General features: G+C 40.1%; 1 long non-coding RNA gene across 1 annotated transcript; it reads right to left on the bottom strand.

Annotated features, from left to right (window-relative positions):
- Positions 1-1,527: 1,527 nt before the first annotated feature.
- On the bottom strand, positions 1,528-4,695 carry LOC119472199. Its single transcript, XR_005201315.1, has 3 exons — positions 4,404-4,695; positions 3,499-3,642; positions 1,528-3,274 (listed from the first exon to the last, which is right to left on the bottom strand). It is a non-coding gene; the product is annotated as an uncharacterized LOC119472199 (long non-coding RNA).
- Between the last annotated feature and the right edge of the window lie 245 nt (positions 4,696-4,940).

A 4,940-nucleotide genomic window follows, 5' to 3' on the forward strand; every position in this document is an offset into this window, starting at 1 on the left:
ATTTCAATTTTATGACTAATACATCTTAAGTATATTTGTAGGGTAAGAAGAGAAAGACTGGAGAGGAGAAATTGAAGATTTAAGAATAAGAGTAAGTTGATAGACCAAGATTCTGAAGGAGGTGAGAGGATAAGAACTCATGACATATGAAATAATTACTCTGGAGGAGGAAGTTAACACTTAAGGGGGAATCAAAGAAACAGATGTTGGTGAAAACAGAAAAAAATTGTTAGGTGATGGTAGAGCAGTTCAGCAATAAAACATGCAACAGTAAATTTTTTTTTGTAAATTATGAGTTGAGGTTATGCTCAAAGTCATGATGGCAGAAATGGAGAATATTTATAATATATTCTGCAGAGAATGAGCCAATTAAAGGTGAGTCAAAAGGAAACTGAGCAGTAGAGAAAAATAGTGTTATGGCTGGAGTATCAGTCAGGGTTTAGCTGCAAGTAACACAACTATTTTAAGCTATTTTAAGCCACTTCAGCTATTTTAAGAAGAGAGAGATTTAATACAGGTAGATGCTTACAGGTCTTTGGAAAGGCTGAAGTAGCAGACTCTAAGCTGAACTTCTGGGAATGATTCCCAGAGCCATGGTGCAGAACTGTCTTGCCAGGGAAGCTGTGAACTCCACCATAATCAGGAAGAAGTGGAATAAGGAAGGGAACTGGTGAAACTAAAGACTTAGGAAATACACCATCTTAGAGGTGCACAACTGTTGGCTCTAAAGATGTACCACCCCTCTTAAACTCACCACCTGAGAATAAATTACTCACACTTCTGCCTCTTGGCTACATCACTACCTGAGCTATAAGGGTGTGAGAAATGTAGCTTTTAGCTTCATGGACACTGCATGGCAGGAAGGCACACTGGAAAGAGGTTAGAGGGATGTTGAGTGGAAAGCCACCATATTTATGACAGGTGGACAACATGAACAATTGGTAAATTACAATTTAAAGAGAAACTAGACTATTCTCCTTCTTATTCTTTCCACTGAAATCAGCAATCTATGGACAAAATTAAAGAAAATGGCTAGTTTGATATTTAAAAGGTAAGGGAGCAATGAGATCAGGATGATGTCTCACAGGGTCACTATAGAAATGACTAACCATGTGCTCCAGACTAGGTAAGTGGTCAATGGAGGCCAAGAGAAATCAATGAAATATGACGATAGGAATATGCCAAATGAGCATAATGTTGATAATGACTACTTTGGCCTTGAGAACCAAAGAAGAGGTGCAATGGGCACACGACACCACAAACTGTAGTATTTCTGTTTTGAGGAGAGTTCTTAATACTTTCCAGTACTGTGTGTTTGCTTTGATGCTAGGGAAAATTGATGTCTTATATGCATATAAGAAAAAAAGTAGTCAAGGTACAAAGCTACAGCATCTAACACAGCACTTGTTAGTTGAATTATATTTTTCGTGATCTGTATATGCATACAAAGGAGAGAAAGGAAGAGGGAAACAACACATATTTGGGTACAAATATCGTAATTCTATGTTTAATTCACACACGTCTATATATACATGAGATTTACAGGCAAATCATAGGCTATATATACAATTTCATGAAATGATAGATGCTTAAAGGTGAATTTGTTGTCATTGTTGTAAGGTCCTTCTGCTGCAGTTTAAAAAAATTTGAAAGTGGATGCCTACAAGGAATTTAACATGTTTTATGCACTCAATTCATATTTATATAGCTAAGAAGTATTTATAATCTTTGCAGTCAACCTATTAGCATTTCTCCTTAGGTTTTTCTGTTTCGTACAAAAGGCATGCTGTTTTGTTTCTAATTCATCTGGGAATGGGGGAGGAAGGAAAGAGGCTTCAGATCCTTCAGATGCATACGATTTGACATGGGCTATAGGTCTCCACTTCCTGGTGGCTTCCCAGCAGATGCTCAGCAATGACTTCATTGGATTCTAGTTGTATTCTGCAAATCTCTCCTTTTGTAAGATTTCCCTTTATCTCTGAAAAGAGGCAGTGAAGTTTGCTTTCCGCCAGGCTGCTTTGATTTCTTCCTAGTGCCTCGAACAAACGTCAACAGAGCACTCTAGGGGCAGTCCCATGTGTCTCTCAAACAAAATAAAGGAGAATATGCAGTGAAAATCAGAATAGAGCCACTGTACCTTCTTCCCAACACCTTTTTAAAGGTCTAGTGCATGATTAAGGGTTTACTGCATACTTATATGTAGAATACTGCTCTAAAGTCTTTGGACATTGAAAAATGTACATTGGAAATAAAAGAAACCCTACTTAGGTAACAGAAAAATACATTCACATTTTTTAAAACATAGGGACACAACTCTTACGGTAAGCGATACAAGAAAAAGATTGACAATGAATCCTTAAATGATGATTAATTTTTTTAAGTGATCACAAACAGGGAGAGAGAACAAACTGCTGCCTTTAGGGGGTCATTGTTTTGTGAAATCCTGTGGGATAGGATTGTCCAACTAAAATCTGTTACAGAGACATGTATCTCTTAGGCTCCTATAAATATTTGTGAATGAGAATGGTTAATAGACATGCCATCTGGTGCCCCTGATCCTCAAAACTTGATAAGGTCCGCATTGTTATTGCTCAAGAGATTTTGGTTTTATAAACTCTGACACTCAGTATGTGTGCTGATGTAAGATGAAGGTCCAAGCTAACTACAAGAGAATGAAAATATGCAGGTGGGGGAAACAAGGAAACTCGTCTCCTTTGACAAATGCACAGTCCTTGGTTAACTTCTCATTAGCAGTCTGCTCACATCTCATTCCCATTCAGAGTATTCCGTTTTCTTTGTTTAAAGTGTTGAGTGGTTATGAATAGTAAGGATAGACTGTCTGTAATTATTTTTTAATTATTAATGGTTTTGTTAGATCCTTTCACTTTTACATTACATTTCTGTTAATGTAAGTTAAATCAAAATGTACTTCATTTTCCAAGCTGTTCCCCAATGTATTTTTCATTCTTTCATAACATTACTTCAGATTTCTATGAGGTGTCTATTAAACAGCTTGCCTTTCAGGAGTCACCCTCACCATGCTGATAGATTCAGGTATTGCTCAGTTATACAAATTCACTAGCCATAGCATTGACCAGCACCAAATTTCTAAATTCCCCATGGTACACAGTGCCAGAGTCTTGATAGGTGAAAAGTCATTTGATCTTAGCAAGCATCTTTAAACTCAATACAGGAACATTTACTTTATTTAGTGTGTCCAGATGAGAGGTCTTTTAGTGCTTTGTAGATATGAAGACTCCCTGTCAGTTAGGAACTAAAGGAGAGGAGAAAATGAGTGAGTTTGGAAGGAACAGATATCAGAGGAAGAAACAAGTATCCAGGGTTTGTGGTCCAGCTAAGTATCTTGAAGAGTAGTTCAGTCAGAACAAATACTTGGTACTTAGTCACTAGGAAGATAATGACACTTAAAAAAAAAAAAACAAAAACAAAACAAAAAAAAAAACTTCCAAACTTCCCTGGAGAGAAGAAAAAAATTACCTTTTAATCAATTTTCCCATCACCAGCAAAATGGTACTTTTTGAAGTGCACTATTCCCTCAGAGAAATAGTTCTGCCTTGATTTACTAAGAGGCCTGGTTTCAGATGGAGAATGAAACAACCCACACAAATTCAAATAATAGCCCTAGTGAGCAAAAAGACAACGAAGAGAGAATGGGTGAGATTTAAAACAATTTTTAACTATACTTAGCCCCAGGGATTGTGGTAGCCTTACAGTTGGTGGCCTTTGAAAAAAAAGAAAAGGTTACTAGATCAGCTCTGAGGAGTGGCAGGAGGTGGGAGCCTCTGCAGGACAGAATTTCTGGGCTGAGGTGGGGGCAGTGAGCCTCAGGAATCGACTTAGAGGAGTCAGATCTTAGCCAAAAGTGGATAGTTAACATACACTGCACCAAACACAAAAGCTACTAAAAATGACTGGATAAATTATGCAGAGGGATTTCTGGATTTCTTTCAAGTAATTAAGTTTCGATTTCTTGCATTATTTTAGTTCCAGGAAGCACAAGGCGCCATGGATTGCAAAAGTCTTCATTGATTGTTCCAATGCTTTAAGTTTGATTTCGTGACTGGACTTAACTTTGAGGTAAATACGCGGACCAAGGAAGTTCACTGCGACAAAAAATAACAGTTCTTCGGGGCAAGTAGACATGGGGGTTCCTGTTTCTGAACAAAACGCAAAGGTCTGCTCCCCTCCCCCAAGTGGTGCGAGGGAAGATGAGGGGAGAAACACGTGTGCGCGTCTAAATGAGTGTGCGTTGGTGTCAGCACGTGTGTGCCTGCGTGCGTGCGCGAGTGTGTGAGCGTGTGTGTGTGTGTGCGTGCGTGTGTGGCCCTTCATAAATGTGTGAATCCAAGTCCCTGCGCTCTGGAGAGTGTGGAGTTAGGTACCGAGAACTTGAGTCCTTCGCTGGGGCAGATGTTAGTTTCCTTGAGTCTATTGTGTTTTCTCCAAAGGTCCGTTGATGCCAGTGGGTCCAATCAGCTGTCCCTGCACGTGGGTTCCTGGCACAACCAGCCTTAGCAAATCCACCAGAGGGAATCCAGAGGGCTCTAGGAGCCTGGAAGGCAACCAGCCGGCCTGGGCTGGCAGCGTCCTGCTTCCTCCTCCTCCCAGTCTGCTTTCCTTGAAACTGAGCTTTGCTTTTTTTCCTCTGCTAGGAAAAGGGGAACGAACCGTTACTTTTTCTTCTACCTAGTCTCCGTTCATTCTCTCGTCCTCTGCCGGGCGCTTTCCTCTGTTGAGAAGTACCTAGAGAGAGCCCCACGTGACTTGCTCTGCCACTACAGGGCCCCAGTCTAGGCCAAGTCTCTCCCAACAGAGTATACCTTCTGGAGCACCGACAGCCTTTGCTTTTGTCTCCTCTTCCTCCGTGAATCTTGCTTGGCTTTGATTGGAGGGAAAGAGGTTGAGTCTGTATTTCGTTC

The sequence above is a fragment of the Cebus imitator genome, unplaced genomic scaffold, assembly GCF_001604975.1.
Source record: "Cebus imitator isolate Cc_AM_T3 unplaced genomic scaffold, Cebus_imitator-1.0 Scaffold4, whole genome shotgun sequence".
Taxonomy (NCBI): domain Eukaryota; kingdom Metazoa; phylum Chordata; class Mammalia; order Primates; family Cebidae; genus Cebus; species Cebus imitator.